The sequence below is a fragment of the Camponotus vicinus genome, unplaced genomic scaffold, assembly GCF_025532165.1.
Source record: "Camponotus vicinus isolate PSW18456_S1 unplaced genomic scaffold, iyCamVici1.0 SCAF_4, whole genome shotgun sequence".
NCBI lineage: Eukaryota > Metazoa > Arthropoda > Insecta > Hymenoptera > Formicidae > Camponotus > Camponotus vicinus.
In genome coordinates this window covers 17,141,843-17,162,854 of record NW_028141976.1, presented here as the reverse complement: position 1 = coordinate 17,162,854, position 21,012 = coordinate 17,141,843, and the positions used below count along the sequence as shown (strand labels likewise).

The 21,012-nt window shown below is 32.3% G+C and overlaps 1 pseudogene across 1 annotated transcript; it reads left to right on the top strand.

Annotated features, from left to right (window-relative positions):
* Nucleotides 1–8,110: 8,110 nt before the first annotated feature.
* LOC145970929 (aminopeptidase N-like) lies at nucleotides 8,111–20,762 on the top strand (annotated as a pseudogene). Its single transcript, XR_014438679.1, has 12 exons — nucleotides 8,111–8,391; nucleotides 8,822–9,343; nucleotides 9,461–9,931; nucleotides 10,106–10,289; nucleotides 11,437–11,587; nucleotides 13,953–14,034; nucleotides 14,672–15,030; nucleotides 16,252–16,529; nucleotides 17,375–17,567; nucleotides 17,745–18,086; nucleotides 18,171–18,240; nucleotides 19,852–20,762. The product of XR_014438679.1 is annotated as an aminopeptidase N-like (transcript).
* The last annotated feature ends 250 nt before the right edge of the window (nucleotides 20,763–21,012 follow it).

Genomic DNA, 21,012 nt, shown 5'->3' with positions numbered 1-21,012 from the left:
CTTAACGAAAAGGTACTTAATTATAGTGTTTTGGAAAGCTCTCGAGATAAGCTACAAGAATGTGCAAAAATATATAGGGTATTCCGTTTAAAAAAATTGAAGTGACCTTCACGTGACCTTCAAATGATTCTTCAAGGTCAAACCAATGGTACCATCTTATGGCCCCCTTGAAGCCACACAACTTTTGTCTAAAACATTTTTCTCTATCTTGCTTATTTTTCGAGTTATTTGGCTGCCTAAGTTAAAATGGGTCACCCCGTATATACAGGGCGATCCTGAAAAACGATCCGTCTATAAAATGACATATTCCTGACACCATTCTAAGACAATTTTTCCTTTACCAAAATTTGATTTGAAGCGTAGTTTTTGAATTATGAGCAAAAATAGTTAGTAAATCACGCGTCGGGTACAGAAGGCAGGCAGGAGCGGCACGGCGTGCCGCGAGCGCGGGCGCAGCTGACCGCCCGACGGGTGATTATCACCGCATGAGTCGCTAACTATTTTATCTTATAACATAAAATTATGCTTTAAATAAAATTTTGGTAAAGAAGAAAATGTCTTAGAATTACGTCAGAAATACGTGTTGCTTAAAATAACGTTATTTTAATAATGAAAAGTTGTTCCGGATCGCCGGCCGTCCGACGTTGCAATCAGCTGATTGCTACACGCGATGTGTGTATGGCGGAGTGTGTGCGTAAGAGAGAGAGAGAAAGAGAGAGAAAGAGGGAGAGAGGGAGGGTAGGAGGGACAGACATTCATACACACGCACGCACTTTTTTTCTCGCTCTCTTTCTCTCTTTTACGCAACACTCATACACTCTCTCATTCAGTCTCTCACTCACACTCTCTCGATCACTCACTCACTCACTCACCTGCTTACTCACTTGCTCATTCACCTTGTAGCAGCGTAGCGAATCTTCATGCTATGTATTGTTGTATCTGCTGCACGGTTATGATTGCTAGAGATGCGCGACACATTGAAATTTTTTCGATTATTAGTCTCACACTCGATTGACACAATACAGATTACGCGATAACGAGTTTACTGTTTATTCACTCACTATTGATTTATCGATACCAAAAATTACTTTCAAAGAAACGCGAATGCAAACAGCACATGACTCGACGCGAAGCGACGGACCGCGGAGACTGCGCGACCACAAGAGTTATGTTGCCAGAAACGCGACACGCGACATCTAACAAACGACTTGCGCGTGGCGCGTGATTGACGCGAGATAAGACGAACGATCGGCTAAAACCTTCGCATTGCGAATGCGGTAGAAAACATGAAACGTATAATGACATACTTAAAAAATTAATTATTTATTATAAATTATTTATTATAAATTATTTATTATAAGTAATTAATTTTTTAAGTATGTCATTATACGTTTCATGTTTTCTACCGCATTCGCAATGCGAAGGTTTTAGCCGATCGTTCGTCTTATCTCGCGTCAATCACGCGCCACGCGCAAGTCGTTTGTTAGATGTCGCGTGTCGCGTTTCTGGCAACATAACTCTTGTGGTCGCGCAGTCTCCGCGGTCCGTCGCTTCGCGTCGAGTCATGTGCTGTTTGCATTCGCGTTTCTTTGAAAGTAATTTTTGGTATCGATAAATCAATAGTGAGTGAATAAACAGTAAACTCGTTATCGCGTAATCTGTATTGTGTCAATCGAGTGTGAGACTAATAATCGAAAAAATTTCAATGTGTCGCGCATCTCTAGCAATCATAACCGTGCAGCAGATACAACAATACATAGCATGAAGATTCGCTACGCTGCTACAAGGTGAATGAGCAAGTGAGTAAGCAGGTGAGTGAGTGAGTGAGTGATCGAGAGAGTGTGAGTGAGAGACTGAATGAGAGAGTGTATGAGTGTTGCGTAAAAGAGAGAAAGAGAGCGAGAAAAAAAGTGCGTGCGTGTGTATGAATGTCTGTCCCTCCTACCCTCCCTCTCTCCCTCTTTCTCTCTCTTTCTCTCTCTCTCTTACGCACACACTCCGCCATACACACATCGCGTGTAGCAATCAGCTGATTGCAACGTCGGACGGCCGGCGATCCGGAACAACTTTTCATTATTAAAATAACGTTATTTTAAGCAACACGTATTTCTGACGTAATTCTAAGACATTTTCTTCTTTACCAAAATTTTATTTAAAGCATAATTTTATGTTATAAGATAAAATAGTTAGCGACTCATGCGGTGATAATCACCCGTCGGGCGGTCAGCTGCGCCCGCGCTCGCGGCACGCCGTGCCGCTCCTGCCTGCCTTCTGTACCCGACGCGTGATTTACTAACTATTTTTGCTCATAATTCAAAAACTACGCTTCAAATCAAATTTTGGTAAAGGAAAAATTGTCTTAGAATGGTGTCAGGAATATGTCATTTTATAGACGGATCGTTTTTCAGGATCGCCCTGTATAATAATATTATATATTATATAATAATATATAATATATATATATATATATATATATATTTATATGTAATAGATAGATAGATAAATTTATTCTGCCCCTCGGGGATTGAAGGCGCTTTTCGGAGGAGCGTACCCAAACCTCTTACAACATCTCATATAAATTGCCAATATTCAACAAAACATACATAATTACAGTAACCATGTTCGATTTACATCTAACGCACACAACGCTTCTATTCACTTACAACTATCTTACGTACTAGATTATCTAAACTAAAAGAGAGAGAGAGAACTACCTTCTAGCTAACGCCTCGACTTCCAGTTCCAACATACACGCACCACACTCTACACTCATACTTCCACTCTCTCCCCTTCCTCCCTCCCCCTTCCTTCTCCCCTTTTTCTCTCCAATTCCCTCATCCACCATTCGCCCTCCTCTTCCTGCCCTAACAACTCCCTCATTCTTTCCCACTAGTTCTCCCCTACCTCTCTACCCATACACTCCCCCAACACGTGCTCCCATGTCTCCTCACCTCCCCCACACATCCTACACCTCCTCTTCTCCTCTGCTTCCCAATACCTCGCTCCTCTCATCTCATTATTCAACCTGAACCTCATTATCCTTCTCCATCTACTCTCCCCCCACCTCTTCCTTAGATAAGTAGGAACCTCCTCCCCTCTTCTTCTCCTTTCCTCCATCTCCTTTAGTTCCTTTCCCCTATCTTCCAAGAATTTCTTTCTCTCCTCCTCCCAACCTGACAGCTCTTTTCCCTCATTTATCCTCTTTTTCACTTCTTCCCAACACTTCCTCGTTAACATCCCACCTCTCCCCTCCTCCAATTTCATCTCAAACCTCACCGCTCTTTTTCCTAACCGGAACTTGTCCTTCTTAATTTCCTCCCTCACTAAGTATCCCGGCGTACACCAATCCACTCCTAACGACCATCTAATCCACCTTTCCTGCATCGCCTCTACCTCCCTCCGTTCTTTCCACCCCCATATTTCCGCCTCAAACTCCATCACCGTTCCCACCAGTCTCTCACATAACCAGATTCTTCTGTCCCACTCTCCTGCGAACCTCCTTTTGCCTATCCCCCATACCTGCCTTATCACCGTTCCTGCCTTCCTGATTCTGTCTTTCACATGTGCCTTCTGTCCCCCATTTCTCTGTAATTTGTATCCTAGATAGGTAAATTCCTTTACCTCCTCTATCCTCTTCCCCTTCCATCTCCATTTTACCTCCCTCATCCTCCCCCTCCCTTCCTAAACCTCATCACCTTAGTTTTTTCTACATTTATCTTTAATTTTTTCCTATCTAGGTACCCCTCTAGCTTCCCCAGCATGTGAACCATTCCCTCCTCATTCTCTGTTAATAGGACCATATCGTCCGCATACGCTAGGCAGTGTACCTTCTCTTCCCCCAGTCGTACTCCCCCCCAACCTCCCCTCCTCAGCACCTCCTCCACATCCGCCAGCACCAGATTGAAGAGGCACGAACTCATCGGGCACCCCTGCCTTACCCCTCTCGCTGTCCAGAAATTCTCCCCTGTCCTCTCCCCAACCCTCACTTTGCTTCTCGTTTTCCTATACACCTCCTCAATCCTATTCCTCAATCCTTCTCTCACCCCTCTTTCCCTCATTGCCTCGAACAGAACCTTTCTATCCACCGAGTCAAACGCCGCCTTTAGATCTACAAACACTGCTACTACCATTCCCCCCTTTCTTTTTAATTGCCTATTCACTATGAAATTTATCACATATATGTTATCCATAACTCCCATTCCCTTCCTGAATCCTGTTTGACTCGGTGGGACCATACCTTTCTCCTCTACCTCCTCCCTTAGCCTCTCCGTGAGCACTCCAATGTATACTTTATACAACGTCGGCATTAGCGTCACCCCTCTGTAATCCTCTACCCTATCCCCCACTCCCTTTTTCACCAGTGAAACTATTATTCCGTCCTTCCACTGTTCCGGCCATCCCTCCCCTTTCCATACCCTACAGCAAAAGCTCCATATCCATTCCTTCACTCTTTCCACTCTCTCCATATTTCCACACCTCGTTTGGCACACCATCCTCACCCGACGCTTTCCCCTTCTTTAATTTCTCCACTATCTTCCTCACTTCATCCCTCCCTACCTCCGGTTCCTCATCCTCTAACTCATAACTCCTTATAACTCTATTCCTTCATTCACTCCCTTCCTCCTTTTCCTTTCCCTGTTTACTAACCTCCACACCTCTCCCTCTGTCTTTGCCTCTTGAGCCTCTTTTAACCATCTCTCATTTTCCTTTTCCCTTTTTCCCTTGCACAATAGTTTATATTCCGCTCTTGCTTTCCTATACCCTTCTCCTCCCCCCCTTTCCTTCTCCACTCCCTTAATCTTTTCCTCGCCTCCTTCCTTTTTACCTCACACTCTTCATCCCACCAACCTTTCCTATTTCTTCCCCCACTTTCTCTTGCCCCCTCCTTTAACTCTACACCTATCTGTCCCACCTTTATCCCCAGCTCCTCCTCTACTCCTCTATCTCCTCTGAAGTCCCATTCTATCCTGTCCCTAATCCTTTCTCCTCCTCTCTCTGTCCATTTTCCACCTCTTCCCTCCTCCCTTTTCCGTTCTCCCCTCCACCCCCTTCCCCTTTTCTTTCCAGCGATACTATCAGCGGATGGTAGTCCGACTCCACACACTCCCCCACCTCCATCCTTACCACCCTCTCTCTCACTTTTATCTCCCCTATCACATAATCAATCACCGATTGCCCTCTCCCCCCCGTATATGTAAACTCCCCTACTTCGTCCACTTCTGTACCCCCATTCATAATCCTCCATCCCACTTTTTCCAGCTCTCCCACCAATTTTCTTCCCTCACTATTTATCTTTCCATCTTTCGACCTTCTTCCTGTTTCCTCCTCCTCTGCTCCCCCTTTTCCTCCCCCCAACATCCCCGTCCTTGCGTTAAAATCCTCCCCTATCAATGTCCACTGATCCTCCCTGTTCTTCCAACCACCCCCTCATCACTTCTAGCTTTCTCTCCATGTCCCCCTTCACGTAAACCCCGACTATCCTCCACTTCTCCTTTCCCCTCCTTACCTCTACTGCCATCACTCCTTCTTCATTCCCCTCTACAACCGATATCACCGTCACTCCACTCTCCTCTTTAACACCAATAATTATCCCCCCCATCGGCCTCCCTTTCTTATTCCTTCTTTTCACCAACTGTTTTTCCCACCTATACCCTTTCGGCAAACTACTCTTTACTCTGTCCCAACCTCTTTCATCCACCCAAGTTTCCACCATTACTACCACCTCCCATTTCTTAATTTCTTCCCAAAACTTAACCCCCTTGTTCCTAACCCCCGCCACATTCCAGAAGCCCGCCCTCCACCTCCCCACCTCTTCCCTTACTTTCCTTCTTCCCCCTCTTCTACCCTCCTCCCCTCTTTCTTCCCTTTCCTTTACCCTCTTTCTTATTTCTCTCACCCCTCTATCTCCTTCCTCTTCTTCCCCCTTCCTCTCTACCCCCTCTATTTATATGTAATATATTTATATATAAATATATACATATGTATATATAATCTCCTCCGAGTATAAAAGTATATTATTCTATAAAGAGTATATATTTTATTCTATGTACAATTCTGTTAATAATGAGGTTCTGATTACATAATAATGCTACAATTACGAAATCACTTATTGATGACAATTAAAATAATTTTTTTAGGTAAAAGAATTCATTGAAAAAGAGATTGAAGGACCAGTTCTCTCCGATGTTAAACGTAAGATAGGAACACGCTGGTTGGAGATTGAAAGACAGACAAGATATCTTCAATCTGTATTCATCGATTAAAAATATAAAGAACTATAACGCGTTGAACTGTTTAGAAACCGAAAACAGCACAAATGCTTGAGATAAGATATATAAATTGACATACATAATTAGTCATTACTTTCATATAATTGTTAGTAATTTTTTTAATTGTTTTTTATTAACTTTATAAGTAATTTTATATTGTAATTTTTACATTATTTAATTTAATTTAATATTGTAAGTAATTTTTATATTATGCATTGGCTCTCTTTGTAATGCAAATTTATTATTTATAGATATAGTAAATTAAATTTATGTAATACTTATTAGATATACATATATGCATAATAGTATATATAAATATATATACATGTACATATGTATACACTTATAATACTAATTAATTACTCTTAAATATACAACTTTTTACTTACACACATATTAAAATTGAGATCTATGTATCTGTGTATGTAATTTGTATCAAGTGTATTAATTAAATCAAGTATGTATTAAACTTCAAATATAGACGAAACATAGACGAAATATAAAACTTAATATTTTTATATATGTCATTATTAATATTTACTATACTTATTAATTTTTTTTTTAATTTAATTCAAGAATAATTAATAGACAAATAATTATGCTTTGTAATTTTTAAATGGGGTTCTTGCTAATCTTTGTACAATACGAAATTATTTAACATTACATAAAAAGTTCAATTAAATATGTTACTGATACTGCATCCATTGTATATTTTTCATTAATCGACTATAACAATAACACTTATTCGACAGTAACAAATTCAAAATTGTTTGATTCTTTATAAATAATGAAGATTGCGGTAAAGTTTGAAAAAGAAAATGTTTTCCTATCTTTAAACCTATAAATTTTAATCTTCAATTAAAATGATTCAAATAGAAACATTTATGACGAATATTCTTTATATTTTTCAAATAAGAAAATTAATAAAGAGTGAAGAAATGAAAATTAAGGTTTCTTTCATTTTTTTCTTTGTCATAAAGAAACATTGCCAAACAAGTACAACGTCAAAACATTTTAACAGGCCCGTTTTTTGCTCATAAAATTAAAATAAAAAATGACATAAAATAGAATTAATTTTTCACACACATTAAAAGCAATTAATTTTTATTCCATATATCAAATAAGAACGCTCATTATCTTGTTTTTGTAATTCGTTTATCACTTGTAATCGTCATAATAAAGAAATATATAATCAAATGGCTTTGTAATCTGCAGTTGAACATTTCGGAATTAGAGAAATGGTATCGCTGTAGAGTATCATAGCGGAAGAAGTATTGTTTTAGAAATTGATGAATATGTCGATGTATTTTAAATATCTTAATCATAATATAATAAAATTCTGATTGTCACTCATTTTTGGAACAAGAAACATTTTTCGATGCAAGAAACGTTAACGTATGATCTCAACATGAATTATATTTATAAATGATCTTGGATGTATACAATGAATGAATTTGATAAACTGAAATGCGGGAAAACTTTATTCGACGATACCATTTCGTTTTACGATATATTTCGTGTTTGTCAGTTTTCATTATATATTCCTCGCATTTTTAATACGCTATTTTGAGCATTCGTAGTACATATTTTAAAATCATAACTCGACAGAAAAAGAACAACGAGAATTTACAAAAATGGCAAATACTATTTTGAAAAACTTGTTAACTAAATTGATTTTGTCTTTGACATTTTGTTGTGAATAAAAATTTTATAAATAAAAACAAGATACAAAAATTATAAGTATGTATATATATATGTGTACATATATATATATATATATATATATATATATATATATATATATATATTTATTTCTCTCGATCGATGAAAATGAGGTATTTGTTTGTTATATATAATCGAGGATATTTATATGACACATATGTATGTACACAGAGAGCGTGAGAACGCGGCTCTCTCACACGCACACAATCAGAAGACCACACACATATGCTGCGCAGAGCGTTTCGCGTTTTCGTTTCGGCATCAATGTATGTACATACATACCTTAGATACATTTATTACAGGTAACCGACAGCTCTGTCAGTTTATAATAGTCTCTTGAAGCGGTAAGATCGCTATTGAATCTTTTGGATTTAAACTTATGTCTGGTTCAACAAGTACGGTAAGACTTTAAATCTACATAAACTACTGATATATCTCCTTTTCTTTGAATGTACATACAAAATGTGCATACAAAAATATATTAAATAACGGGCACCTATTTTGTTTCTTAAAAGAGACATTTCTCTGCAATTTTCAAAAGACATTTCTATATTGCAATTATTATTTTTATCTTCTGTAAATAATGTAGCTAATAAGAAAATAGAGATATATTATAATAATATCATTTAATCACACACACACATATTTGGATATGTAGAAAATATTTATATCTAAGCCAAGTATTTTTTAATATTATTATATGTATGTTTAATTCTACAGCATAGCTGTAAAATTATTTCAAATATATTTAATATTATCTGTACTTTGTTTTTAAAACTTTTTTTATAACAAATGCCTAGAATTAATGTTCTTTTCCAACATTTTTATAGATATTCAAGAAACATTTTTATAGATATTCGAGTGAAATTTAATATGACATTCTTAAAACTATTATTAAGTAGTAATCTAATATAGTACATTGCCACAATGGCAATAGCGATTACTATTAATAAGACATCAGAAAGCGCACGGAACAGTGCATTAATCGACAAATTATCAAATTATATACTGCCGTTACATTATAACGTAAAGTTAGAATTGAATGACGAATACTTCATTGGCAAATACGTAATTACTATTTATATTATACATGCAACACAACAAATAAGTTTCCATATGGCTCCAATGAGTATAACAGAGAATATGACATTGGAATTAAAGCTGTTACATAACAGTAAAGAGAATTATAAAATAATATCAACACATTATATTTCTAAAGATATTGTCGTACTCAATTTCGAGAATGTCCTGTTGACTGAAATATACAATCTAAATATAAGAGTTGAAATTCCAATTAATATCGTAAGAAACTTTCTCGGAACTTCATACATAAACGGTGATGGAAATAAAGAGTAAGTAGAAGAATATACTGAAATATCAAAATCAAATTATATATTTATTAATTCTATGCTTACAAATCTATGTCTAAAATTAACCATTATTTAAATTATATCGTTAAAATGTGGCAGGTGGTTAATCACAACAGGTATCCATACAAGAAAACAGCAAATATTTCCGTTTTGGGACAAGCCAGAATTAAAAACTAGTTTCAATATTTACATAATACACCCTCGAAAATACACAGTTTTGTCGAATATACCAAAACAAGTATCTGAACCGATGCTCAATCATACGTGGACGATTGATAATTGTAAAAATGTTTTGGTTTCTATCGATAATGTAGCACTTGTGGTGTCCGAATTTCATCGTATCAACTTGACTGATACTATTAGCATGTGGTGCAAATCGCAAATGATACCACATGTAAATTTTGCGCTACGTGTTATTAAAAATGTTACTAAGTATTTGGAAAATTATTGGCAAAATTCGGAGGGATTCCTTAAGTGGATCCTTGTTTCATCTGAAAGAAAAGTGGATCACATCGCAATCCCGAATTTACAAGATGAAGTCAAACAGATTTTGGGATTTGTCTTCCACAGGTAATATAGAATTAAACAAAAAAAAAAATATATATATATATATATATATATATTTTCTTTAATAAGTTAATGTATTTAAATAAAAAATTATATTATTTTCCGAAATTTTTCATACATTTATATATCATTTATATATCATACATATTAATAATAAGAACATATAATGATGTTTAGAGAAGCAGACATCATGTACAATGAAGAAATGGATCCTACTGGACGCAAAATGATAATTGCATCCTTAATAGCACATAAGATGATACAAAAATATATTGGCAATCTGTTAGATCCATCTTATTGGTTTCCACTATGGTTAAATGAAGGCTTTATTATATTTCAACAAGCATATATTATCGAGGAGGTAATTGTATCTCTTAATTTATGCAATCAAAATAATTAATAATACGACAACATATATAAAAAATTATTAAATATTTGTGTAAATTTTTTGATATTTTTTAAATTGAAAACTATGCTAACTCGAGTCATATAATTACTTCAGTCTTTTAAATTCCTATAAATCTATTTAGAGAAATTTAATATACGATGTTCTTTAAAATTAATATTATTAACACAAATTTGAATTTCACAACAAAATAAGGGTCAGACGCGAATGATAGTGCGCGTCACACATCCGGCTATGCCATTAATAGTTATTAGTAACAGATTAGTAATAGATATTAATAATAATAAATAATAGATTAGATAATTAATATCTAATAATAGATAATAATAAATAATAGAATAGATAATTAATATCTATTATTATTAATATCTATTACTAATAGAAATAATAATTATATAGACATTAATAATAATTATTAGTGATAGATATTTGTAGGCAAAATTAGAAGTGTCGTGATGTGAGGTATAAATAGTTTAGTGACAAGAACAGTCGTCCAAGCAAAAGATTCGATTCTTGATCCAGCAACTTTGTCCCATCATTTTTTTCGCCGATACTACTTCAGGGAAGATAAAAAGAGATTTATTAAAAATCTCAACTCTTGAGGTTTAATTATACACTTAGTATGTAGATCAAGAAAAATTTGTACTCCGTATTAAATTAATCATTAGTTTCATCGAAAAATTAATTTTCGATGAATCTAACGCACTATTATTTTATAATATTGCAAAATATTACAATTATATTGAGCAATAGGGATTGATTATGATTGTTTATACAGGGTGATTCAAAATAACCCTATTGTCCGTGAAATGACACATTCTTGAGTCAATTCTAAGACGATTTTTCCTTTGGCAAAATTTCGTCCGACGCTTAGTTTTTGAATTATTAAAGGAAGTAATTAACTTATAACGGATACAACAGGCAGGCAAGAGTGGCGCGATTCACCGTCAGACGCGGGTGCTTACGCGGAGCGCCTGCTGCAATCAGATGATCGCAAGAATGTGTCATTTCACGGACAATAGGGTTATTTTGAATCACCCTGTATATATATCGTATAGCTTTTTTTACTCGATTAATTTTGATTCTCGAATTCTATTTTTAGATTGTGCCAGATTTCCGGATGATGGATTTCTTTATAGTTCAATTTCAACATGAATTACTCAATCTCAATACTTACGTCGATATAAATTCTGTTACAGAATATAATAACTATCCTGAAAATTATATATACAGTTTTCTTTCCCGTATTAAAGGTATGTACATATATAACATTGTGTAAATAAATAAAAGCTATAATTCGCAAATATCAATATCACAAAAGAATCAGAAAAATTAGTTATATATAAATTTATTTGTAATTTGCAGTTTATTTGTTATTATTTTATTATAATATTTGATTACAAATTAATTCTTGCTATGACAGTAAGAAAAAAATCAGAAACTTAAGACTAATTCCTGTATATTGTTTTTAATTATAACTGCAAAAAATGAAAAGACATAAATATCAATTTTTATACGGATGTAATTTATTAAATTTAAATATATTTCATCATAAATAGATTTATTCTTTGATAGACACATTCAAACAATTGTAAGTACTACATTTCAGAAACTAGACATTACTTTTCGAATATGTAAATAGTTCGATAGTTAATATCAATACTATTTAATTGTTTTATGATAGTTATTATTTGATAGTTTGTCCTTGAAGTTTACTTTATACTTAGTTCAATGCATAGCTTTCTAATTAGAATAGTAACAATATGATGAAAATGTATTCAACATCGTTATTATAGGCACTTGTCATGGCGAAGTGCCTATAATGAATGAATTGAATAGGAGACATTCTTCTTGATCTCACATTTTTATATAAAGTTATAAATGGTTGACTACTCTGATATCTTAATGTTACTCAATTTGTACATACCGGGAAGGCATCTCAGAAGAACTTGCTTTTTCATGTACCGAAAAAATTGTATTCTTAACTTAAGAATATCCCACTTATCTTTAGAATATATACCACTAAAATAGACGCTAAGAGAATCCTCTTAAATTAAGAGGAAAATCTTCTAAACAGATATTCTTAACGCACAGAGAAAAATATTTCTTTAGATTTAATAAATTTTGCTAAAGTCAAATAAATTTAATTATTGGTCTAAAAGTTTTTTTCCGCCTAATTTCAAATATAATCTGTTTAATATTCTGAATCCCAACAAGAAATCCAGATTATTAAATAAATTATTTTAAATTCAGCTTGAAATTAAACTGATAAACAGTGATGTCAGAAAGAGAATGCGGCTCAAATGCACACAGAGAACCTGTGTGTGTGCAGCGACCTCTCTTTCGCACCACTGCTAAGGGAAAAAAATATACTTTAGATCTTACGTTAATACAAGTCCTTTATATACATTTCATGATAAGTATTGAATACGAGAAAAATTAAGAGTAGTGTCGCCGCGTAGCGGCAAATGAAGAAACATGTCACGCACACGAAAATCGAGTTGCGGCGTAGAAGTCACAAATTAAGAATATATTCTTATTCATTAAGAATATATTCTTATTTATTAAGAATATTTATTAAGAGAATTTATAAAGTATACATTTCAAGAATACAATTTTTTCGGTGTGTGAATCATAGAAATCTGTATGGTAGATATATATCTATTAATTTTTTGTCAGCAAAGATATTCAGATAGAATTGATTTTTTTATTAAATCAGCGAATTCTTTTTAAGAAGGCGCTGATTCGATATCTTAGTTTCTATAAACAAAATTATTAAAAATTAAATCATTTAATAATTAGGGATTTGGCTCAAATAATTAAAAATTAAATCGAAATTAGCACATAAGAGCCACAGCGCGATAGTTGGAGCGCAGAGAAGAAACACTTCCTTCTTTTTTATTATTAGTTTATTACAATCATAGCATAGTCATCTGCGCGAATAATAGATATTTTTGCGTAATTTAATGCGTCGCGTTTAATGTAATATAATCTGTTAACATTGCGCTGAAAAAGGATCAAATATGATCCGAAACGTTCGCCTTTTATTATTGTAATTTGAGTTTTGTAATAAACTAATAATAAAAAAGAAAGAAGTGTTGTTTTTTCTCTGCACTCCAACTACCGCGCTGTGACTCTTATGTGCTAATTTCGACTTAATTTTTAAAAATTATCATTATACTTTTTTTTATGTCTGTTTTCACCCTTTGTTATTTCATTTTTTTTCTTTTTATTTTAATTTTTAATCTTGTTCTAAATCTTGTTTTTAATCTATGTATTGTTATATGTATTTAGCTCTCTTCTTTCTTATATCTTTTATTTTTTTTAATGTAATGCTATTACTTTGCTATTATGACTAAATGGAATTTCCCCTAAATAACATTTATCAAATTTATTTAATCATTTACTTTCTATCTGCTATAATTATTATATTTCTTATTTGGTTTTCATTGGGGTACATTTAACATTTTTTTCATCTTTGGTTACAGAGATTTAAATACGCAAACTTTGTTATTTAGTTTTAATTTTAGATTTATTTAGGAACTTATGAACAACGCGCGCGCGATAAAAGCATTTTAAATATATTATAAATCATTTTCCTTATTTGTATCGTTATAGGTTCCATCATATGGCGCATGTTAGAACGAACATTGTCGCCTAATATATTTTCAAAAGGTATCAACATATATTTGAACATTCAGTGAGTATAATATATTGTAATATAATAATATATATACATCGTAGCAAAAGAGAAATTCGAAGTATATGATAAGTTTGACAATATGTTTTCTTTCCTCTATTGTTTAAAAAAGATACATATTTGAAGAGTCTCAGATTTATGCTGTTATTTGTATTTATGAATATTTCTCGAGTGAATTTCTACTTGAGATTTTCTTAAGAAATAAGATAAAGTGTGATCATTTCTAAATTACAAACTATATTAACCCTTTGTACTCGGAGTCATCTTGCGAGTTACCTACCAGCAATCATTAACAAAGTCTTTATGTCTCCTGAAAGGAAACATCCGAGTGATTTGCTAGACTTACGATGTTCCCTTAGAGGGAACATCCGAGTGCAAAAGATTAATTCAAATTATACATAATATTTCAAGAACCAAGTAACATATAAATATATGGATAGTACAAAATTTTAATCTTTGTAATGTAAAATTTAAACTGTAATTAAAATTTAAAAATTTCTATATATCTCCATGTGAGATTTACATTATATAGCATTAAAATACGTAAATAAATTATGTAAATTGCGATTTTCCTTTTTATGATGCTGATCAAATATACATAGTGTTAACATTATGATCAAAATGTTAAATCTTACAGATATACTGAAATAGGGAGAACTATCGATAGTTTATGGAAGGCTATGCAAAGTGTCATAGATGAATTAGATTCCGAGTATCAGTTTAATGTAAGAAGCACGGTAGATTCGTGATCCATGCAGAGAGGTTTTCCCGTATTGAAGGTGATGCGAAATTATTTTAGGAATGTTGTTACTACATCGGTACAATTTCACAAGTTGGATGAAAAACAATATTACATACCCGTGACTTATACTACGGAATCGGAGCCCAATTTTACCATAACTTGGTCAAATATTCGATGGTCAACATCTTCCAATTCAAAAATTGAATTCTTTCTTGAGAAAGATCAGTGGATAATTTTAAATTTACAACAAGCTGGTAAAAATTAAATGATAAATTTATATTTTTATTATTTATTTATATTGTGTGTATAATTCCAACATTATTATTTAAACAAAATTTCAGCCCCATTAAAGTTTACCAAAATTATTAAATTATGAGATTTTAATTAAGAATGATAAAGAAACATATCAAATCTAATATACAGGGTTTACCAAAAGTGTGAAAACCCCTTAATAATTCAAAAAATACGCATTTTTAAAAAAAATGTTTCATACAAAAGTTATAGGGTTTTATGTGGCGCATTACACAGCAACATTATTATGACCTTGAATAGCGTTGTCAAGGTTATGTGAAGGTCACCTCCAACTTTTTAAATGGGACACCCTATATGCTTTTACATATTCTTGTAGCTTATCTCGAGAGCTTTCCAAAACACTATAATTAAGTTAGTTTTCATTAAGTACTTTCCGAGTTATCAGGCTTGAAATTATTTCTTAATTTTATATAAACCGTAAAATATCTTGGAAAATATTCATTTTTCGATTATCTTACCTTAATACTTTTATGTACAAAATAATGAGAGGAATCAATTGGTGTAAAGAAAACATACAGTTGTTTTTTCTTTACACCAATTGATTCCTCTCATTATTTTGTACATAAAAGTATTAAGGTAAGATAATCGAAAAATGAATATTTTCCAAGATATTTTACGGTTTATGTAAAATTAAGAAATGATTTCAAGCCTTATAACTCAATAAGTACTTGAGGAAAAAATATTTTATTATAGTTTTGGAAAGCTCTCGAGGGATAAGCTACAAGAATAAGTAATAAAAAATAGGGGTTTCCATTTAAAAAATTGAAGGTGATCTTCACGTGACCTTCAAACGACTTTTCAAGGTCAAATCAATAACACCATCTTATGGCCTCCTTAAAGTCAATTAACTTTTATTTAAAACATTTCTTTCTTCAACGCTTCGTTTTTGAGATATTTCGCATTATCAACTTAAATGGGACACCCTGTATACACTTCATCAATTGTAATATAGTTGAGATTTTTATTTCTTATTTATAACATGCGTCTTTTGATACTTTTTTGGTACTTTTAAGTAACAAAAATTGAAAATGCACAAATCTTTAAATATAATAATATGTGTATATTTAATCTCGAAATATTTTTAATATTTCGAAATATATTTAATCAACATAAATCAATTAAAAGTTTATAATCATCGTCAAAAGCAATTTGTTTTATAATAGGATACTATCGCGTCAATTATGACACCGAGAATTGGCAAAAAATTGCACGATATTTAAATTCTGAAGAATATAGAAATATACATGTTCTCAATCGGGCGCAAATCATCGATGACGCATTTCATTTTGTGATAGAGAAGAAACTTGAATCTTCCGTATTTCGGAAACTCGCTACATATTTGCAAAGAGAAAAAGATTATATAGCATGGTATCCTATGCTTAAAGCTTTTGAATTTATGTCGAATATGTTGGTATTGTTAGAATTTCACCCTCTATTTCAGGTAAACAATATAAATTTTATCAATAAATTTCTACTAAGCTAATTTTCTGTTAATACAATGATTTCGTATCATAATAGTGAAATAATTATTTGAATAATAGATATATGTAGTAATTTTAAAGAAAAAATTAATTATATATTATTACTTTATTTTGTTTATGTTAAAATAATTTTGTTACAGTGTATATAGCTTGTAATAATCTATTTATAAATATTTGTTTTATTACAATTGATGATTTACAGATTTGAAATATATTTAAAACCGATATTTGATATACAACAGACTTAAATTAAAAAAATATTTAATCACATAGCAAATTCATCAATCAATATATAAGTATTCCAGATACCGAATAATACAAGTCTATCTAAACTTAATTTCGAATAATTAATAGATTTTAGATCCAGATAATGTGATCTATCATCAATTAATATAATTACACTGAAATTGTCTGTTTTTAAGGTCAATCGGATCTACATAGTTATATCATTTACATGTGTGCTTTCGATAAAAAGAAATGTAAAAATCTTTATTTCTCAAATATTTATTTGTCGGACTTGTATCACTTGGCACTTGAATCACTCTACATAAATTAAAATATACATATTAAAAATAAATAGATGCATCTGGATATAAAATATGTACACAATTATTTAAATAAAAGATCGGCTAATTTAGTTGTTACAGTTTAATTATTATATTTGATGCTATAACGTCATAAATTTATTAAAACAAAAGTGTGTAGTAAAAATGTGTATATTTTTTGCACATACATATTATATTTGTTCTTTAAATAATGTGAAAGAATGAAATGAGAAGATGCTACATTTTTTATTAAATTTTAGAAAATGTTAAAGCCACTTGAATTAGAGTGGAATGTGTTCAGTGAAGATAGCAATGATGATCATACTAAATGTTTAAAGCAAAAACTCATAAGTGAAAAAACATAAAGTGGAAATGTATTACAGATGATACGGTGTGCATAAGTTTGGCCAATTATAAATTGCAATGGCATTTGACAGATCCTAAAAAAACTAAGTAATTATTTTATAACATTTGATTTTTTTATAGCGATATTTTTTATTGTGTATGTGTTTGAGAAATTAATTTTCACTTATATCAAAAATTATTTATGTAACACTAGAACAATTAGCACAATTTCATTAGACAATTTTTATTTCTTTTTTGGATTGTCTTCTGGATTGTCTTCCATAGACTTTCGCCTGGATGGAAGAGGTGGACATATTGTAATGGTTTGAAAACGGCAGATCGTGATACATGGGATAAAGTTTTTAATAAAAGCATAGAAGAAATTGATCATACAATTTTAGAATGTCTTGCTTACATTGAAAATTCTGAAATCATAATCAATTATTTAGAGATAAAATTACCAGCTAATTTATACATTCTTTGGCGTTTACCTTATCATCAATCCAATTCGATAAAGCAAGCTGAAATTTTAATTGCTAATATTTTTCTTTCTACTCTTACCAGAAATACTAAGCATATGCTTGAAGACATATTAAATAATTTCAGAAAAATCATATATCATTACAGGTAAAAATATTATTTCATAAAAATATATAAATATGAATTATTATTGTTTGTATTAATTATAAATGTACTGTTTTGTCCTTATAGGCACGTCAATGAAATTACAGCATTAGCTGTTATAATTAACAATGTGTATTCTAAAGAACAGTTGGACAAGGTACTTTTAATTAATTAAAGTTACATATTTATTTGTTAAATTTGTAATTATGCGCACACATTACGGACGATCTCACCGATTTCAATGACCTTGACATATGTTGTCCTGAGTAAGTATCAAAAAGTTTTAAGTGTCGCTCATTGTTTATTAAAAAGTTATAAACACAAAAAAAGTTCTACCAATTTTATATTTATAATTTTTGGACACCGTGTATGTTTTACAAAATGAATCTCCACCATATTCATATATTCATGTGTGATAAATATGAAACGCGTGGGCGGGGGAAGGGTCTGCTTGCTCTTCCCCTACACCCTATTCTAAAAGAAAGCTTCTATTTTGTACAATACGAAAACGTGTAATGCAACTTAAGAATTATATAATGAAACTTAAACTCAATTTTAATTGTAAATCAAAAATAGGTTTGGGTTATATTATATCTTCCAAAAATGGAGTTCTCCTGCAGGGTGAGGGGAAACTTATCGTGTTCACGCATGTACGTTGCAGGACGAAGCGAAGTTTATTCTACATTTGACCATGGCCTTCGCTTCATCTTGTAAAGTATGTGAATGAACACAGTGATTTCCGATCTCCTCCCCCTACGGGTTAGCTCTACTTTCGGAAGATATAATCTAACCCAAACCTATTTTTGATTTACAGCTAAAATTTGATTCGGGTTACGTTGGATATTCTTCCTTAAACGTACATACTATCGCAAAATTATGTTCTATTCATTAAACTTTTTCATTAATAACTAATGAGTGACGCTTAAAACCTTTTGATACTTACTCGGAACAGTGAGCTTACAATATATGTCAATGTCATTGAAATCGGTGAAATCATCTGTAATGTGCATAATTACTGTCAAATTTTTGTTAGAAGATTTATTTTTTACTATACATGTGTATACGTGTTTCAAGATTGATACAAACTCTTATGATAGGGACTAAAATTTAGCATCTTTTGACAAAAAACTTACGTTCACAAATTTATAATTTCAACGTGATGGTCCAAAAATAATTCTTTCATACAATCTAGCGCCTTGATAAAGATGTTACATCTTTGATAAAATCATTGACAGAATCAGAAACATTATCCAATGTTGCCGTGCACGCAACGACAACTTAACTCATTTTCGGCAACTGTTGTAATATTTTTTGAAATAGAACAAAACATTATTAAAATAAAAATATGATAAAAAAAACATGTCTCTTGCACTTTCTCTGCCGCTCAACTAACGTGTAGGAGAAAAAGCTTCGCGAGCTAGCCCATAATTCTAGTATGCAACGTATCTACAACACAGTAGCGTTGAGTAGGTTGTTTTTATCAAAGCTCTAGACTGAAAATATCATTTATTTGTTATCGCGTTGAAACTGAATGAATTGAAAACATAAGTTTATTGTCAAAAAATATTCAATTTTAATTCCTATATCTACATAGAAGCTGGTAACAGCGATAATGAAAGACTTTGTGTATATACATGTTATACATTTATATATAATCTTCTGAGTATTCCTCTGAATATTATTCTATAATTTTGTTAATAATGAGTTCTGTTTATATGATAATGCGACAATTGCGAAATCATTTATTAATTAAAATAATCTCCTTTAGATAAAAGAATTTATTAAAAAAGAGATTGAAGAACCAGTTCTTTCCGATATTGAACGCAAGATAGAAACACGCTCATCGGAGATCGAAAGACAGACAGAATTTTTGCTATCTTTATTCATCGATTAATAATGTAACATCTTACGTGTCGAACTGGTTAAGAAATCGAAACATAGCATAAATGTTTAAGATAAAGAAACCGTTTCTTTAACAACCAAATAGCGTAAAACATGTAAATAAACCAGCTTGAACTTCAAATAGCGCAGCTCAGCGTTTAGTTGTTTGAAAGTATCCTGCGATTGCAAAGTTCGTTTCTAGGCCTACTTTAAAAACATGAATGAATCAAATTATACATTTGATGAACTGGCGGATATCCATCTGGTGTATGGCCGTGCCGGTGGAAATGGACGATTCGCCAGACAATGCGGCGACGTGTGCAGGCTTCCTTGGAATCTAATGGAGGTCATTTCGAGTATTTGCTATAGCAAGTGTACTGTCCTGTTATGTTCGTGGCAAAACCGAGGAAATAAATAAACACAGTTTCGTAACACCTATGCCATTTGACGTGATAATTTCTCCAGCTATTGCAGAAAAACTTCGAACCGTCGTAACTCCAGAAGCAAGCGTTTCCGACCCCATGTTTATGGGACATTTTCTGCTTGTTTAGGTCTCTGGAACTTATTCACAAAGTTTGTACAGACCATTCAGGGACACCCTGTATAATAAAATTCTGATTGTCACTCATTTTTCGAACATGCAAGAAACGTTAACGTATGATCTCAACATGAATTATATTTATAAATGATCTTGGATGTATACATGAATTTGATAAACTGAAATGCGAGCAAACTTTATTCGACGATACCATATGTCTCGTCGAATACTTATATACGAATTTTACGATATACTTCGTGTTTGTCAGTTTTCCTTATATATTCCTCGCATTTTTAATACACAATTTTGAAAGTTCGTAGTACATATTTTAGAATCATAATTGGACAGAAAAAGAACAACGATAAGAATTTGCAAATGAAAATGACAAATATTATTTTTATTAAAAACTTGTTAACTAAATTAATGTCGTCTTTGACACTTTGTTCTGAATAAAAACTATAAATAAAAACGAGATACAAAAATTATAAGTATATATATCTTTATTTCTCT